The sequence below is a fragment of the Malaclemys terrapin genome, chromosome 2 (genome assembly GCF_027887155.1).
Source record: "Malaclemys terrapin pileata isolate rMalTer1 chromosome 2, rMalTer1.hap1, whole genome shotgun sequence".
In the NCBI taxonomy this organism is placed as follows: domain Eukaryota; kingdom Metazoa; phylum Chordata; order Testudines; family Emydidae; genus Malaclemys; species Malaclemys terrapin.
This window is the reverse complement of record NC_071506.1, coordinates 204,211,799-204,228,480: the sequence shown is the minus strand read 5'-3', so window position 1 is coordinate 204,228,480 and position 16,682 is coordinate 204,211,799. Positions and strand designations below refer to the sequence as shown.

The 16,682-nt window shown below is 70.6% G+C and overlaps 13 non-coding genes across 13 annotated transcripts; all 13 read right to left on the bottom strand.

Annotated features, from left to right (window-relative positions):
* Positions 1-1,048: 1,048 nt before the first annotated feature.
* LOC128833246 (5S ribosomal RNA) lies at positions 1,049-1,167 on the bottom strand. Its single transcript, XR_008444151.1, has one exon. It is a non-coding gene; the product is annotated as a 5S ribosomal RNA (ribosomal RNA).
* Positions 1,168-2,259: 1,092 nt separating this feature from the next.
* LOC128833234 (5S ribosomal RNA) lies at positions 2,260-2,378 on the bottom strand. The gene has a single exon (XR_008444146.1). It is a non-coding gene; the product is annotated as a 5S ribosomal RNA (ribosomal RNA).
* Positions 2,379-3,476: 1,098 nt separating this feature from the next.
* LOC128833222 (5S ribosomal RNA) lies at positions 3,477-3,595 on the bottom strand. Its single transcript, XR_008444140.1, has one exon. It is a non-coding gene; the product is annotated as a 5S ribosomal RNA (ribosomal RNA).
* Positions 3,596-4,687: 1,092 nt separating this feature from the next.
* On the bottom strand, positions 4,688-4,806 carry LOC128833320 (5S ribosomal RNA). The gene has a single exon (XR_008444207.1). It is a non-coding gene; the product is annotated as a 5S ribosomal RNA (ribosomal RNA).
* A 1,092-nt stretch (positions 4,807-5,898) lies between these two features.
* LOC128833215 (5S ribosomal RNA) lies at positions 5,899-6,017 on the bottom strand. Its single transcript, XR_008444134.1, has one exon. It is a non-coding gene; the product is annotated as a 5S ribosomal RNA (ribosomal RNA).
* A 1,086-nt stretch (positions 6,018-7,103) lies between these two features.
* Positions 7,104-7,222, bottom strand: LOC128833335 (5S ribosomal RNA). The gene has a single exon (XR_008444221.1). It is a non-coding gene; the product is annotated as a 5S ribosomal RNA (ribosomal RNA).
* A 1,086-nt stretch (positions 7,223-8,308) lies between these two features.
* On the bottom strand, positions 8,309-8,427 carry LOC128833334 (5S ribosomal RNA). The gene has a single exon (XR_008444220.1). It is a non-coding gene; the product is annotated as a 5S ribosomal RNA (ribosomal RNA).
* A 1,087-nt stretch (positions 8,428-9,514) lies between these two features.
* On the bottom strand, positions 9,515-9,633 carry LOC128833333 (5S ribosomal RNA). The gene has a single exon (XR_008444219.1). It is a non-coding gene; the product is annotated as a 5S ribosomal RNA (ribosomal RNA).
* A 1,086-nt stretch (positions 9,634-10,719) lies between these two features.
* LOC128833332 (5S ribosomal RNA) lies at positions 10,720-10,838 on the bottom strand. Its single transcript, XR_008444218.1, has one exon. It is a non-coding gene; the product is annotated as a 5S ribosomal RNA (ribosomal RNA).
* Positions 10,839-11,924: 1,086 nt separating this feature from the next.
* LOC128833331 (5S ribosomal RNA) lies at positions 11,925-12,043 on the bottom strand. The gene has a single exon (XR_008444217.1). It is a non-coding gene; the product is annotated as a 5S ribosomal RNA (ribosomal RNA).
* Positions 12,044-13,135: 1,092 nt separating this feature from the next.
* LOC128833337 (5S ribosomal RNA) lies at positions 13,136-13,254 on the bottom strand. The gene has a single exon (XR_008444223.1). It is a non-coding gene; the product is annotated as a 5S ribosomal RNA (ribosomal RNA).
* A 1,086-nt stretch (positions 13,255-14,340) lies between these two features.
* Positions 14,341-14,459, bottom strand: LOC128833330 (5S ribosomal RNA). The gene has a single exon (XR_008444216.1). It is a non-coding gene; the product is annotated as a 5S ribosomal RNA (ribosomal RNA).
* A 1,086-nt stretch (positions 14,460-15,545) lies between these two features.
* LOC128833329 (5S ribosomal RNA) lies at positions 15,546-15,664 on the bottom strand. The gene has a single exon (XR_008444215.1). It is a non-coding gene; the product is annotated as a 5S ribosomal RNA (ribosomal RNA).
* Between the last annotated feature and the right edge of the window lie 1,018 nt (positions 15,665-16,682).

Here is a 16,682-nt window from a genome sequence, read left to right as displayed (position 1 = left end):
TGCTTGCTCCGCTCACACGTCTCCCTCCCCCCCGCGCAAGGCACGCGACGACAGCCTCCGGCCTCGCACCCCTCCCTCGCCACACCAACGCTCCCGCCCCGCACGACGAGCCGCAGACCCCGACCCCGGGCCCGCACACACCACGCCTAAGCCTCCTCCCCACCCCCACGCACCCTCTCCTCAGACGGGACCCTCACAAACCCGACACACCCACCCACCACACAAAAACCCCGCGCGCCGCCACACCCTGCCGCGGCTGCCCCCCCCACACACCCGCTGCCGCTCCGCTTTCCTCACGGCTCCTGCTGCTCGCCACACCTCGCGCCTCCCTGGGGACGCCCTCCCGCACTGGGCCTGCCTTTTGCTCGCTCCGGGAAACCCGGCACGCCCGGCCCGGAGGCCTCGCCCGCGCCCTGCCCCGTCTCCCGCTTCGCAGGGCCCCGGGGGACGCAGGATGGCCCGCCGCCTCCGCCTCCGCCTCCGCCTCCGCCTCAGGGGGATCAGCCCAGAGGCGACCAGCACCCAACTTCCCACTTGCTGGCCCCGAGCCGAGGCTGGGACTGCTCCAGGCCCGCAGGCAGCCTTCCCGGGCAAAAGGGCCACCTTAGGGCAGCAGCTGCCTCTCCCTCCTCCCACCTTTAAAGGGCCAGCTGCCAAGGAGGCGTGCTGCCAAAGGGCTTCCCTAAAGCAGCCACCCCCAAAAGGCCCGGGCTGCGCCTTGCGGCTTTCCTTTCTCCCAGCCGCGGAGCTGAAGCGGCTGGCAGCGAGCGCCAGCGCAGGCAGGCCTTGGGGCGCCAGCCGCCGCTGCGGCCAGCTGGCCTCCCACCCACACCTGCCGCCAACAGGGGCCAAGAGCACCGGCCGGTGAAAAAAAGAAACGCCCCACGGAGCCGGGTGCCCAAAGCCCTCGCCCTCGGCAGCGGCGGGCGAGGCGGCTAGGGCCTGGGAGACCTTAGCGGAAGCAAGCCAGGACGAGGCGGCAAAAGCGCGTGCCCGAGGCAGTCCTGCAGGCGGGGCGCGTCAGAGAGCGTGGCGAGGGCAGGCAAAAAGCCTACAGCACCCAGTATTCCCAGGAGGTCTCCCATCCAAGTACTAACCAGGCCCGACCCTGCTTAGCTTCCGAGATCAGACGAGATCGGGCGTGTTCAGGGTGGTATGGCCGTAGACGCTGTTGCCTGCCGCTTTGCCTGCCTTTAAGCAAGCCCGCAGACGAGCCCTGCTTGCTCCGCTCACACGTCTCCCTCCCCCCCGCGCAAGGCACGCGACGACAGCCTCCGGCCTCGCACCCCTCCCTCGCCACACCAACGCTCCCGCCCCGCACGACGAGCCGCAGACCCCGACCCCGGGCCCGCACACACCACGCCTAAGCCTCCTCCCCACCCCCACGCACCCTCTCCTCAGACGGGACCCTCACAAACCCGACACACCCACCCACCACACAAAAACCCCGCGCGCCGCCACACCCTGCCGCGGCTGCCCCCCCCACACACCCGCTGCCGCTCCGCTTTCCTCACGGCTCCTGCTGCTCGCCACACCTCGCGCCTCCCTGGGGACGCCCTCCCGCACTGGGCCTGCCTTTTGCTCGCTCCGGGAAACCCGGCACGCCCGGCCCGGAGGCCTCGCCCGCGCCCTGCCCCGTCTCCCGCTTCGCAGGGCCCCGGGGGACGCAGGATGGCCCGCCGCCTCCGCCTCCGCCTCCGCCTCAGGGGGATCAGCCCAGAGGCGACCAGCACCCAACTTCCCACTTGCTGGCCCCGAGCCGAGGCTGGGACTGCTCCAGGCCCGCAGGCAGCCTTCCCGGGCAAAAGGGCCACCTTAGGGCAGCAGCTGCCTCTCCCTCCTCCCACCTTTAAAGGGCCAGCTGCCAAGGAGGCGTGCTGCCAAAGGGCTTCCCTAAAGCAGCCACCCCCAAAAGGCCCGGGCTGCGCCTTGCGGCTTTCCTTTCTCCCAGCCGCGGAGCTGAAGCGGCTGGCAGCGAGCGCCAGCGCAGGCAGGCCTTGGGGCGCCAGCCGCCGCTGCGGCCAGCTGGCCTCCCACCCACACCTGCCGCCAACAGGGGCCAAGAGCACCGGCCGGTGAAAAAAAGAAACGCCCCACGGAGCCGGGTGCCCAAAGCCCTCGCCCTCGGCAGCGGCGGGCGAGGCGGCTAGGGCCTGGGAGACCTTAGCGGAAGCAAGCCAGGACGAGGCGGCAAAAGCGCGTGCCCGAGGCAGTCCTGCAGGCGGGGCGCGTCAGAGAGCGTGGCGAGGGCAGGCAAAAAGCCTACAGCACCCAGTATTCCCAGGAGGTCTCCCATCCAAGTACTAACCAGGCCCGACCCTGCTTAGCTTCCGAGATCAGACGAGATCGGGCGTGTTCAGGGTGGTATGGCCGTAGACGCTGTTGCCTGCCGCTTTGCCTGCCTTTAAGCAAGCCCGCAGACGAGCCCTGCTTGCTCCGCTCACACGTCTCCCTCCCCCCCGCGCAAGGCACGCGACGACAGCCTCCGGCCTCGCACCCCTCCCTCGCCACACCAACGCTCCCGCCCCGCACGACGAGCCGCAGACCCCGACCCCGGGCCCGCACACACCACGCCTAAGCCTCCTCCCCACCCCCACGCACCCTCTCCTCAGACGGGACCCTCACAAACCCGACACACCCACCCACCACACAAAAACCCCGCGCGCCGCCACACCCTGCCGCGGCCGCCCCCCCCACACACCCGCTGCCGCTCCGCTTTCCTCACGGCTCCTGCTGCTCGCCACACCTCGCGCCTCCCTGGGGACGCCCTCCCGCACTGGGCCTGCCTTTTGCTCGCTCCGGGAAACCCGGCACGCCCGGCCCGGAGGCCTCGCCCGCGCCCTGCCCCGTCTCCCGCTTCGCAGGGCCCCGGGGGACGCAGGATGGCCCGCCGCCTCCGCCTCCGCCTCCGCCTCCGCCTCAGGGGGATCAGCCCAGAGGCGACCAGCACCCAACTTCCCACTTGCTGGCCCCGAGCCGAGGCTGGGACTGCTCCAGGCCCGCAGGCAGCCTTCCCGGGCAAAAGGGCCACCTTAGGGCAGCAGCTGCCTCTCCCTCCTCCCACCTTTAAAGGGCCAGCTGCCAAGGAGGCGTGCTGCCAAAGGGCTTCCCTAAAGCAGCCACCCCCAAAAGGCCCGGGCTGCGCCTTGCGGCTTTCCTTTCTCCCAGCCGCGGAGCTGAAGCGGCTGGCAGCGAGCGCCAGCGCAGGCAGGCCTTGGGGCGCCAGCCGCCGCTGCGGCCAGCTGGCCTCCCACCCACACCTGCCGCCAACAGGGGCCAAGAGCACCGGCCGGTGAAAAAAAGAAACGCCCCACGGAGCCGGGTGCCCAAAGCCCTCGCCCTCGGCAGCGGCGGGCGAGGCGGCTAGGGCCTGGGAGACCTTAGCGGAAGCAAGCCAGGACGAGGCGGCAAAAGCGCGTGCCCGAGGCAGTCCTGCAGGCGGGGCGCGTCAGAGAGCGTGGCGAGGGCAGGCAAAAAGCCTACAGCACCCAGTATTCCCAGGAGGTCTCCCATCCAAGTACTAACCAGGCCCGACCCTGCTTAGCTTCCGAGATCAGACGAGATCGGGCGTGTTCAGGGTGGTATGGCCGTAGACGCTGTTGCCTGCCGCTTTGCCTGCCTTTAAGCAAGCCCGCAGACGAGCCCTGCTTGCTCCGCTCACACGTCTCCCTCCCCCCCGCGCAAGGCACGCGACGACAGCCTCCGGCCTCGCACCCCTCCCTCGCCACACCAACGCTCCCGCCCCGCACGACGAGCCGCAGACCCCGACCCCGGGCCCGCACACACCACGCCTAAGCCTCCTCCCCACCCCCACGCACCCTCTCCTCAGACGGGACCCTCACAAACCCGACACACCCACCCACCACACAAAAACCCCGCGCGCCGCCACACCCTGCCGCGGCTGCCCCCCACACACACCCGCTGCCGCTCCGCTTTCCTCACGGCTCCTGCTGCTCGCCACACCTCGCGCCTCCCTGGGGACGCCCTCCCGCACTGGGCCTGCCTTTTGCTCGCTCCGGGAAACCCGGCACGCCCGGCCCGGAGGCCTCGCCCGCGCCCTGCCCCGTCTCCCGCTTCGCAGGGCCCCGGGGGACGCAGGATGGCCCGCCGCCTCCGCCTCCGCCTCCGCCTCAGGGGGATCAGCCCAGAGGCGACCAGCACCCAACTTCCCACTTGCTGGCCCCGAGCCGAGGCTGGGACTGCTCCAGGCCCGCAGGCAGCCTTCCCGGGCAAAAGGGCCACCTTAGGGCAGCAGCTGCCTCTCCCTCCTCCCACCTTTAAAGGGCCAGCTGCCAAGGAGGCGTGCTGCCAAAGGGCTTCCCTAAAGCAGCCACCCCCAAAAGGCCCGGGCTGCGCCTTGCGGCTTTCCTTTCTCCCAGCCGCGGAGCTGAAGCGGCTGGCAGCGAGCGCCAGCGCAGGCAGGCCTTGGGGCGCCAGCCGCCGCTGCGGCCAGCTGGCCTCCCACCCACACCTGCCGCCAACAGGGGCCAAGAGCACCGGCCGGTGAAAAAAAGAAACGCCCCACGGAGCCGGGTGCCCAAAGCCCTCGCCCTCGGCAGCGGCGGGCGAGGCGGCTAGGGCCTGGGAGACCTTAGCGGAAGCAAGCCAGGACGAGGCGGCAAAAGCGCGTGCCCGAGGCAGTCCTGCAGGCGGGGCGCGTCAGAGAGCGTGGCGAGGGCAGGCAAAAAGCCTACAGCACCCAGTATTCCCAGGAGGTCTCCCATCCAAGTACTAACCAGGCCCGACCCTGCTAAGCTTCCGAGATCAGACGAGATCGGGCGTGTTCAGGGTGGTATGGCCGTAGACGCTGTTGCCTGCCGCTTTGCCTGCCTTTAAGCAAGCCCGCAGACGAGCCCTGCTTGCTCCGCTCACACGTGTCCCTCCCCCCCGCGCAAGGCACGCGACGACAGCCTCCGGCCTCGCACCCCTCCCTCGCCACACCAACGCTCCCGCCCCGCACGACGAGCCGCAGACCCCGACCCCGGGCCCGCACACACCACGCCTAAGCCTCCTCCCCACCCCCACGCACCCTCTCCTCAGACGGGACCCTCACAAACCCGACACACCCACCCACCACACAAAAACCCCGCGCGCCGCCACACCCTGCCGCGGCTGCCCCCCCCACACACCCGCTGCCGCTCCGCTTTCCTCACGGCTCCTGCTGCTCGCCACACCTCGCGCCTCCCTGGGGACGCCCTCCCGCACTGGGCCTGCCTTTTGCTCGCTCCGGGAAACCCGGCACGCCCGGCCCGGAGGCCTCGCCCGCGCCCTGCCCCGTCTCCCGCTTCGCAGGGCCCCGGGGGACGCAGGATGGCCCGCCGCCTCCGCCTCCGCCTCCGCCTCAGGGGGATCAGCCCAGAGGCGACCAGCACCCAACTTCCCACTTGCTGGCCCCGAGCCGAGGCTGGGACTGCTCCAGGCCCGCAGGCAGCCTTCCCGGGCAAAAGGGCCACCTTAGGGCAGCAGCTGCCTCTCCCTCCTCCCACCTTTAAAGGGCCAGCTGCCAAGGAGGCGTGCTGCCAAAGGGCTTCCCTAAAGCAGCCACCCCCAAAAGGCCCGGGCTGCGCCTTGCGGCTTTCCTTTCTCCCAGCCGCGGAGCTGAAGCGGCTGGCAGCGAGCGCCAGCGCAGGCAGGCCTTGGGGCGCCAGCCGCCGCTGCGGCCAGCTGGCCTCCCACCCACACCTGCCGCCAACAGGGGCCAAGAGCACCGGCCGGTGAAAAAAAGAAACGCCCCACGGAGCCGGGTGCCCAAAGCCCTCGCCCTCGGCAGCGGCGGGCGAGGCGGCTAGGGCCTGGGAGACCTTAGCGGAAGCAAGCCAGGACGAGGCGGCAAAAGCGCGTGCCCGAGGCAGTCCTGCAGGCGGGGCGCGTCAGAGAGCGTGGCGAGGGCAGGCAAAAAGCCTACAGCACCCAGTATTCCCAGGAGGTCTCCCATCCAAGTACTAACCAGGCCCGACCCTGCTTAGCTTCCGAGATCAGACGAGATCGGGCGTGTTCAGGGTGGTATGGCCGTAGACGCTGTTGCCTGCCGCTTTGCCTGCCTTTAAGCAAGCCCGCAGACGAGCCCTGCTTGCTCCGCTCACACGTCTCCCTCCCCCCCGCGCAAGGCACGCGACGACAGCCTCCGGCCTCGCACCCCTCCCTCGCCACACCAACGCTCCCGCCCCGCACGACGAGCCGCAGACCCCGACCCCGGGCCCGCACACACCACGCCTAAGCCTCCTCCCCACCCCCACGCACCCTCTCCTCAGACGGGACCCTCACAAACCCGACACACCCACCCACCACACAAAAACCCCGCGCGCCGCCACACCCTGCCGCGGCCGCCCCCCCCACACACCCGCTGCCGCTCCGCTTTCCTCACGGCTCCTGCTGCTCGCCACACCTCGCGCCTCCCTGGGGACGCCCTCCCGCACTGGGCCTGCCTTTTGCTCGCTCCGGGAAACCCGGCACGCCCGGCCCGGAGGCCTCGCCCGCGCCCTGCCCCGTCTCCCGCTTCGCAGGGCCCCGGGGGACGCAGGATGGCCCGCCGCCTCCGCCTCCGCCTCCGCCTCAGGGGGATCAGCCCAGAGGCGACCAGCACCCAACTTCCCACTTGCTGGCCCCGAGCCGAGGCTGGGACTGCTCCAGGCCCGCAGGCAGCCTTCCCGGGCAAAAGGGCCACCTTAGGGCAGCAGCTGCCTCTCCCTCCTCCCACCTTTAAAGGGCCAGCTGCCAAGGAGGCGTGCTGCCAAAGGGCTTCCCTAAAGCAGCCACCCCCAAAAGGCCCGGGCTGCGCCTTGCGGCTTTCCTTTCTCCCAGCCGCGGAGCTGAAGCGGCTGGCAGCGAGCGCCAGCGCAGGCAGGCCTTGGGGCGCCAGCCGCCGCTGCGGCCAGCTGGCCTCCCACCCACACCTGCCGCCAACAGGGGCCAAGAGCACCGGCCGGTGAAAAAAAGAAACGCCCCACGGAGCCGGGTGCCCAAAGCCCTCGCCAGCGGCGGGCGAGGCGGCTAGGGCCTGGGAGACCTTAGCGGAAGCAAGCCAGGACGAGGCGGCAAAAGCGCGTGCCCGAGGCAGTCCTGCAGGCGGGGCGCGTCAGAGAGCGTGGCGAGGGCAGGCAAAAAGCCTACAGCACCCAGTATTCCCAGGAGGTCTCCCATCCAAGTACTAACCAGGCCCGACCCTGCTAAGCTTCCGAGATCAGACGAGATCGGGCGTGTTCAGGGTGGTATGGCCATAGACGCTGTTGCCTGCCGCTTTGCCTGCCTTTAAGCAAGCCCGCAGACGAGCCCTGCTTGCTCCGCTCACACGTCTCCCTCCCCCCCGCGCAAGGCACGCGACGACAGCCTCCGGCCTCGCACCCCTCCCTCGCCACACCAACGCTCCCGCCCCGCACGACGAGCCGCAGACCCCGACCCCGGGCCCGCACACACCACGCCTAAGCCTCCTCCCCACCCCCACGCACCCTCTCCTCAGACGGGACCCTCACAAACCCGACACACCCACCCACCACACAAAAACCCCGCGCGCCGCCACACCCTGCCGCGGCTGCCCCCCCCACACACCCGCTGCCGCTCCGCTTTCCTCACGGCTCCTGCTGCTCGCCACACCTCGCGCCTCCCTGGGGACGCCCTCCCGCACTGGGCCTGCCTTTTGCTCGCTCCGGGAAACCCGGCACGCCCGGCCCGGAGGCCTCGCCCGCGCCCTGCCCCGTCTCCCGCTTCGCAGGGCCCCGGGGGACGCAGGATGGCCCGCCGCCTCCGCCTCCGCCTCCGCCTCAGGGGGATCAGCCCAGAGGCGACCAGCACCCAACTTCCCACTTGCTGGCCCCGAGCCGAGGCTGGGACTGCTCCAGGCCCGCAGGCAGCCTTCCCGGGCAAAAGGGCCACCTTAGGGCAGCAGCTGCCTCTCCCTCCTCCCACCTTTAAAGGGCCAGCTGCCAAGGAGGCGTGCTGCCAAAGGGCTTCCCTAAAGCAGCCACCCCCAAAAGGCCCGGGCTGCGCCTTGCGGCTTTCCTTTCTCCCAGCCGCGGAGCTGAAGCGGCTGGCAGCGAGCGCCAGCGCAGGCAGGCCTTGGGGCGCCAGCCGCCGCTGCGGCCAGCTGGCCTCCCACCCACACCTGCCGCCAACAGGGGCCAAGAGCACCGGCCGGTGAAAAAAAGAAACGCCCCACGGAGCCGGGTGCCCAAAGCCCTCGCCAGCGGCGGGCGAGGCGGCTAGGGCCTGGGAGACCTTAGCGGAAGCAAGCCAGGACGAGGCGGCAAAAGCGCGTGCCCGAGGCAGTCCTGCAGGCGGGGCGCGTCAGAGAGCGTGGCGAGGGCAGGCAAAAAGCCTACAGCACCCAGTATTCCCAGGAGGTCTCCCATCCAAGTACTAACCAGGCCCGACCCTGCTAAGCTTCCGAGATCAGACGAGATCGGGCGTGTTCAGGGTGGTATGGCCATAGACGCTGTTGCCTGCCGCTTTGCCTGCCTTTAAGCAAGCCCGCAGACGAGCCCTGCTTGCTCCGCTCACACGTCTCCCTCCCCCCCCGCGCAAGGCACGCGACGACAGCCTCCGGCCTCGCACCCCTCCCTCGCCACACCAACGCTCCCGCCCCGCACGACGAGCCGCAGACCCCGACCCCGGGCCCGCACACACCACGCCTAAGCCTCCTCCCCACCCCCACGCACCCTCTCCTCAGACGGGACCCTCACAAACCCGACACACCCACCCACCACACAAAAACCCCGCGCGCCGCCACACCCTGCCGCGGCCGCCCCCCCCACACACCCGCTGCCGCTCCGCTTTCCTCACGGCTCCTGCTGCTCGCCACACCTCGCGCCTCCCTGGGGACGCCCTCCCGCACTGGGCCTGCCTTTTGCTCGCTCCGGGAAACCCGGCACGCCCGGCCCGGAGGCCTCGCCCGCGCCCTGCCCCGTCTCCCGCTTCGCAGGGCCCCGGGGGACGCAGGATGGCCCGCCGCCTCCGCCTCCGCCTCCGCCTCAGGGGGATCAGCCCAGAGGCGACCAGCACCCAACTTCCCACTTGCTGGCCCCGAGCCGAGGCTGGGACTGCTCCAGGCCCGCAGGCAGCCTTCCCGGGCAAAAGGGCCACCTTAGGGCAGCAGCTGCCTCTCCCTCCTCCCACCTTTAAAGGGCCAGCTGCCAAGGAGGCGTGCTGCCAAAGGGCTTCCCTAAAGCAGCCACCCCCAAAAGGCCCGGGCTGCGCCTTGCGGCTTTCCTTTCTCCCAGCCGCGGAGCTGAAGCGGCTGGCAGCGAGCGCCAGCGCAGGCAGGCCTTGGGGCGCCAGCCGCCGCTGCGGCCAGCTGGCCTCCCACCCACACCTGCCGCCAACAGGGGCCAAGAGCACCGGCCGGTGAAAAAAAGAAACGCCCCACGGAGCCGGGTGCCCAAAGCCCTCGCCAGCGGCGGGCGAGGCGGCTAGGGCCTGGGAGACCTTAGCGGAAGCAAGCCAGGACGAGGCGGCAAAAGCGCGTGCCCGAGGCAGTCCTGCAGGCGGGGCGCGTCAGAGAGCGTGGCGAGGGCAGGCAAAAAGCCTACAGCACCCAGTATTCCCAGGAGGTCTCCCATCCAAGTACTAACCAGGCCCGACCCTGCTAAGCTTCCGAGATCAGACGAGATCGGGCGTGTTCAGGGTGGTATGGCCATAGACGCTGTTGCCTGCCGCTTTGCCTGCCTTTAAGCAAGCCCGCAGACGAGCCCTGCTTGCTCCGCTCACACGTCTCCCTCCCCCCCGCGCAAGGCACGCGACGACAGCCTCCGGCCTCGCACCCCTCCCTCGCCACACCAACGCTCCCGCCCCGCACGACGAGCCGCAGACCCCGACCCCGGGCCCGCACACACCACGCCTAAGCCTCCTCCCCACCCCCACGCACCCTCTCCTCAGACGGGACCCTCACAAACCCGACACACCCACCCACCACACAAAAACCCCGCGCGCCGCCACACCCTGCCGCGGCTGCCCCCCCCACACACCCGCTGCCGCTCCGCTTTCCTCACGGCTCCTGCTGCTCGCCACACCTCGCGCCTCCCTGGGGACGCCCTCCCGCACTGGGCCTGCCTTTTGCTCGCTCCGGGAAACCCGGCACGCCCGGCCCGGAGGCCTCGCCCGCGCCCTGCCCCGTCTCCCGCTTCGCAGGGCCCCGGGGGACGCAGGATGGCCCGCCGCCTCCGCCTCCGCCTCCGCCTCAGGGGGATCAGCCCAGAGGCGACCAGCACCCAACTTCCCACTTGCTGGCCCCGAGCCGAGGCTGGGACTGCTCCAGGCCCGCAGGCAGCCTTCCCGGGCAAAAGGGCCACCTTAGGGCAGCAGCTGCCTCTCCCTCCTCCCACCTTTAAAGGGCCAGCTGCCAAGGAGGCGTGCTGCCAAAGGGCTTCCCTAAAGCAGCCACCCCCAAAAGGCCCGGGCTGCGCCTTGCGGCTTTCCTTTCTCCCAGCCGCGGAGCTGAAGCGGCTGGCAGCGAGCGCCAGCGCAGGCAGGCCTTGGGGCGCCAGCCGCCGCTGCGGCCAGCTGGCCTCCCACCCACACCTGCCGCCAACAGGGGCCAAGAGCACCGGCCGGTGAAAAAAAGAAACGCCCCACGGAGCCGGGTGCCCAAAGCCCTCGCCAGCGGCGGGCGAGGCGGCTAGGGCCTGGGAGACCTTAGCGGAAGCAAGCCAGGACGAGGCGGCAAAAGCGCGTGCCCGAGGCAGTCCTGCAGGCGGGGCGCGTCAGAGAGCGTGGCGAGGGCAGGCAAAAAGCCTACAGCACCCAGTATTCCCAGGAGGTCTCCCATCCAAGTACTAACCAGGCCCGACCCTGCTAAGCTTCCGAGATCAGACGAGATCGGGCGTGTTCAGGGTGGTATGGCCATAGACGCTGTTGCCTGCCGCTTTGCCTGCCTTTAAGCAAGCCCGCAGACGAGCCCTGCTTGCTCCGCTCACACGTCTCCCTCCCCCCCGCGCAAGGCACGCGACGACAGCCTCCGGCCTCGCACCCCTCCCTCGCCACACCAACGCTCCCGCCCCGCACGACGAGCCGCAGACCCCGACCCCGGGCCCGCACACACCACGCCTAAGCCTCCTCCCCACCCCCACGCACCCTCTCCTCAGACGGGACCCTCACAAACCCGACACACCCACCCACCACACAAAAACCCCGCGCGCCGCCACACCCTGCCGCGGCTGCCCCCCCCACACACCCGCTGCCGCTCCGCTTTCCTCACGGCTCCTGCTGCTCGCCACACCTCGCGCCTCCCTGGGGACGCCCTCCCGCACTGGGCCTGCCTTTTGCTCGCTCCGGGAAACCCGGCACGCCCGGCCCGGAGGCCTCGCCCGCGCCCTGCCCCGTCTCCCGCTTCGCAGGGCCCCGGGGGACGCAGGATGGCCCGCCGCCTCCGCCTCCGCCTCCGCCTCAGGGGGATCAGCCCAGAGGCGACCAGCACCCAACTTCCCACTTGCTGGCCCCGAGCCGAGGCTGGGACTGCTCCAGGCCCGCAGGCAGCCTTCCCGGGCAAAAGGGCCACCTTAGGGCAGCAGCTGCCTCTCCCTCCTCCCACCTTTAAAGGGCCAGCTGCCAAGGAGGCGTGCTGCCAAAGGGCTTCCCTAAAGCAGCCACCCCCAAAAGGCCCGGGCTGCGCCTTGCGGCTTTCCTTTCTCCCAGCCGCGGAGCTGAAGCGGCTGGCAGCGAGCGCCAGCGCAGGCAGGCCTTGGGGCGCCAGCCGCCGCTGCGGCCAGCTGGCCTCCCACCCACACCTGCCGCCAACAGGGGCCAAGAGCACCGGCCGGTGAAAAAAAGAAACACCCCACGGAGCCGGGTGCCCAAAGCCCTCGCCAGCGGCGGGCGAGGCGGCTAGGGCCTGGGAGACCTTAGCGGAAGCAAGCCAGGACGAGGCGGCAAAAGCGCGTGCCCGAGGCAGTCCTGCAGGCGGGGCGCGTCAGAGAGCGTGGCGAGGGCAGGCAAAAAGCCTACAGCACCCAGTATTCCCAGGAGGTCTCCCATCCAAGTACTAACCAGGCCCGACCCTGCTAAGCTTCCGAGATCAGACGAGATCGGGCGTGTTCAGGGTGGTATGGCCATAGACGCTGTTGCCTGCCGCTTTGCCTGCCTTTAAGCAAGCCCGCAGACGAGCCCTGCTTGCTCCGCTCACACGTCTCCCTCCCCCCCGCGCAAGGCACGCGACGACAGCCTCCGGCCTCGCACCCCTCCCTCGCCACACCAACGCTCCCGCCCCGCACGACGAGCCGCAGACCCCGACCCCGGGCCCGCACACACCACGCCTAAGCCTCCTCCCCACCCCCACGCACCCTCTCCTCAGACGGGACCCTCACAAACCCGACACACCCACCCACCACACAAAAACCCCGCGCGCCGCCACACCCTGCCGCGGCTGCCCCCCCCACACACCCGCTGCCGCTCCGCTTTCCTCACGGCTCCTGCTGCTCGCCACACCTCGCGCCTCCCTGGGGACGCCCTCCCGCACTGGGCCTGCCTTTTGCTCGCTCCGGGAAACCCGGCACGCCCGGCCCGGAGGCCTCGCCCGCGCCCTGCCCCGTCTCCCGCTTCGCAGGGCCCCGGGGGACGCAGGATGGCCCGCCGCCTCCGCCTCCGCCTCCGCCTCAGGGGGATCAGCCCAGAGGCGACCAGCACCCAACTTCCCACTTGCTGGCCCCGAGCCGAGGCTGGGACTGCTCCAGGCCCGCAGGCAGCCTTCCCGGGCAAAAGGGCCACCTTAGGGCAGCAGCTGCCTCTCCCTCCTCCCACCTTTAAAGGGCCAGCTGCCAAGGAGGCGTGCTGCCAAAGGGCTTCCCTAAAGCAGCCACCCCCAAAAGGCCCGGGCTGCGCCTTGCGGCTTTCCTTTCTCCCAGCCGCGGAGCTGAAGCGGCTGGCAGCGAGCGCCAGCGCAGGCAGGCCTTGGGGCGCCAGCCGCCGCTGCGGCCAGCTGGCCTCCCACCCACACCTGCCGCCAACAGGGGCCAAGAGCACCGGCCGGTGAAAAAAAGAAACGCCCCACGGAGCCGGGTGCCCAAAGCCCTCGCCCTCGGCAGCGGCGGGCGAGGCGGCTAGGGCCTGGGAGACCTTAGCGGAAGCAAGCCAGGACGAGGCGGCAAAAGCGCGTGCCCGAGGCAGTCCTGCAGGCGGGGCGCGTCAGAGAGCGTGGCGAGGGCAGGCAAAAAGCCTACAGCACCCAGTATTCCCAGGAGGTCTCCCATCCAAGTACTAACCAGGCCCGACCCTGCTTAGCTTCCGAGATCAGACGAGATCGGGCGTGTTCAGGGTGGTATGGCCGTAGACGCTGTTGCCTGCTGCTTTGCCTGCCTTTAAGCAAGCCCGCAGACGAGCCCTGCTTGCTCCGCTCACACGTCTCCCTCCCCCCCGCGCAAGGCACGCGACGACAGCCTCCGGCCTCGCACCCCTCCCTCGCCACACCAACGCTCCCGCCCCGCACGACGAGCCGCAGACCCCGACCCCGGGCCCGCACACACCACGCCTAAGCCTCCTCCCCACCCCCACGCACCCTCTCCTCAGACGGGACCCTCACAAACCCGACACACCCACCCACCACACAAAAACCCCGCGCGCCGCCACACCCTGCCGCGGCTGCCCCCCCCACACACCCGCTGCCGCTCCGCTTTCCTCACGGCTCCTGCTGCTCGCCACACCTCGCGCCTCCCTGGGGACGCCCTCCCGCACTGGGCCTGCCTTTTGCTCGCTCCGGGAAACCCGGCACGCCCGGCCCGGAGGCCTCGCCCGCGCCCTGCCCCGTCTCCCGCTTCGCAGGGCCCCGGGGGACGCAGGATGGCCCGCCGCCTCCGCCTCCGCCTCCGCCTCAGGGGGATCAGCCCAGAGGCGACCAGCACCCAACTTCCCACTTGCTGGCCCCGAGCCGAGGCTGGGACTGCTCCAGGCCCGCAGGCAGCCTTCCCGGGCAAAAGGGCCACCTTAGGGCAGCAGCTGCCTCTCCCTCCTCCCACCTTTAAAGGGCCAGCTGCCAAGGAGGCGTGCTGCCAAAGGGCTTCCCTAAAGCAGCCACCCCCAAAAGGCCCGGGCTGCGCCTTGCGGCTTTCCTTTCTCCCAGCCGCGGAGCTGAAGCGGCTGGCAGCGAGCGCCAGCGCAGGCAGGCCTTGGGGCGCCAGCCGCCGCTGCGGCCAGCTGGCCTCCCACCCACACCTGCCGCCAACAGGGGCCAAGAGCACCGGCCGGTGAAAAAAAGAAACGCCCCACGGAGCCGGGTGCCCAAAGCCCTCGCCAGCGGCGGGCGAGGCGGCTAGGGCCTGGGAGACCTTAGCGGAAGCAAGCCAGGACGAGGCGGCAAAAGCGCGTGCCCGAGGCAGTCCTGCAGGCGGGGCGCGTCAGAGAGCGTGGCGAGGGCAGGCAAAAAGCCTACAGCACCCAGTATTCCCAGGAGGTCTCCCATCCAAGTACTAACCAGGCCCGACCCTGCTAAGCTTCCGAGATCAGACGAGATCGGGCGTGTTCAGGGTGGTATGGCCATAGACGCTGTTGCCTGCCGCTTTGCCTGCCTTTAAGCAAGCCCGCAGACGAGCCCTGCTTGCTCCGCTCACACGTCTCCCTCCCCCCCGCGCAAGGCACGCGACGACAGCCTCCGGCCTCGCACCCCTCCCTCGCCACACCAACGCTCCCGCCCCGCACGACGAGCCGCAGACCCCGACCCCGGGCCCGCACACACCACGCCTAAGCCTCCTCCCCACCCCCACGCACCCTCTCCTCAGACGGGACCCTCACAAACCCGACACACCCACCCACCACACAAAAACCCCGCGCGCCGCCACACCCTGCCGCGGCTGCCCCCCCCACACACCCGCTGCCGCTCCGCTTTCCTCACGGCTCCTGCTGCTCGCCACACCTCGCGCCTCCCTGGGGACGCCCTCCCGCACTGGGCCTGCCTTTTGCTCGCTCCGGGAAACCCGGCACGCCCGGCCCGGAGGCCTCGCCCGCGCCCTGCCCCGTCTCCCGCTTCGCAGGGCCCCGGGGGACGCAGGATGGCCCGCCGCCTCCGCCTCCGCCTCCGCCTCAGGGGGATCAGCCCAGAGGCGACCAGCACCCAACTTCCCACTTGCTGGCCCCGAGCCGAGGCTGGGACTGCTCCAGGCCCGCAGGCAGCCTTCCCGGGCAAAAGGGCCACCTTAGGGCAGCAGCTGCCTCTCCCTCCTCCCACCTTTAAAGGGCCAGCTGCCAAGGAGGCGTGCTGCCAAAGGGCTTCCCTAAAGCAGCCACCCCCAAAAGGCCCGGGCTGCGCCTTGCGGCTTTCCTTTCTCCCAGCCGCGGAGCTGAAGCGGCTGGCAGCGAGCGCCAGCGCAGGCAGGCCTTGGGGCGCCAGCCGCCGCTGCGGCCAGCTGGCCTCCCACCCACACCTGCCGCCAACAGGGGCCAAGAGCACCGGCCGGTGAAAAAAAGAAACGCCCCACGGAGCCGGGTGCCCAAAGCCCTCGCCAGCGGCGGGCGAGGCGGCTAGGGCCTGGGAGACCTTAGCGGAAGCAAGCCAGGACGAGGCGGCAAAAGCGCGTGCCCGAGGCAGTCCTGCAGGCGGGGCGCGTCAGAGAGCGTGGCGAGGGCAGGCAAAAAGCCTACAGCACCCAGTATTCCCAGGAGGTCTCCCATCCAAGTACTAACCAGGCCCGACCCTGCTAAGCTTCCGAGATCAGACGAGATCGGGCGTGTTCAGGGTGGTATGGCCATAGACGCTGTTGCCTGCCGCTTTGCCTGCCTTTAAGCAAGCCCGCAGACGAGCCCTGCTTGCTCCGCTCACACGTCTCCCTCCCCCCCGCGCAAGGCACGCGACGACAGCCTCCGGCCTCGCACCCCTCCCTCGCCACACCAACGCTCCCGCCCCGCACGACGAGCCGCAGACCCCGACCCCGGGCCCGCACACACCACGCCTAAGCCTCCTCCCCACCCCCACGCACCCTCTCCTCAGACGGGACCCTCACAAACCCGACACACCCACCCACCACACAAAAACCCCGCGCGCCGCCACACCCTGCCGCGGCTGCCCCCCCCACACACCCGCTGCCGCTCCGCTTTCCTCACGGCTCCTGCTGCTCGCCACACCTCGCGCCTCCCTGGGGACGCCCTCCCGCACTGGGCCTGCCTTTTGCTCGCTCCGGGAAACCCGGCACGCCCGGCCCGGAGGCCTCGCCCGCGCCCTGCCCCGTCTCCCGCTTCGCAGGGCCCCGGGGGACGCAGGATGGCCCGCCGCCTCCGCCTCCGCCTCCGCCTCAGGGGGATCAGCCCAGAGGCGACCAGCACCCAACTTCCCACTTGCTGGCCCCGAGCCGAGGCTGGGACTGCTCCAGGCCCGCAGGCAGCCTTCCCGGGCAAAAGGGCCACCTTAGGGCAGCAGCTGCCTCTCCCTCCTCCCACCTTTAAAGGGCCAGCTGCCAAGGAGGCGTGCTGCCAAAGGGCTTCCCTAAAGCAGCCACCCCCAAAAGGCCCGGGCTGCGCCTTGCGGCTTTCCTTTCTCCCAGCCGCGGAGCTGAAGCGGCTGGCAGCGAGCGCCAGCGCAGGCAGGCCTTGGGGCGCCAGCCGCCGCTGCGGCCAGCTGGCCTCCCACCCACACCTGCCGCCAACAGGGGCCAAGAGCACCGGCCGGTGAAAAAAAGAAACACCCCACGGAGCCGGGTGCCCAAAGCCCTCGCCAGCGGCGGGCGAGGCGGCTAGGGCCTGGGAGACCTTAGCGGAAGCAAGCCAGGACGAGGCGG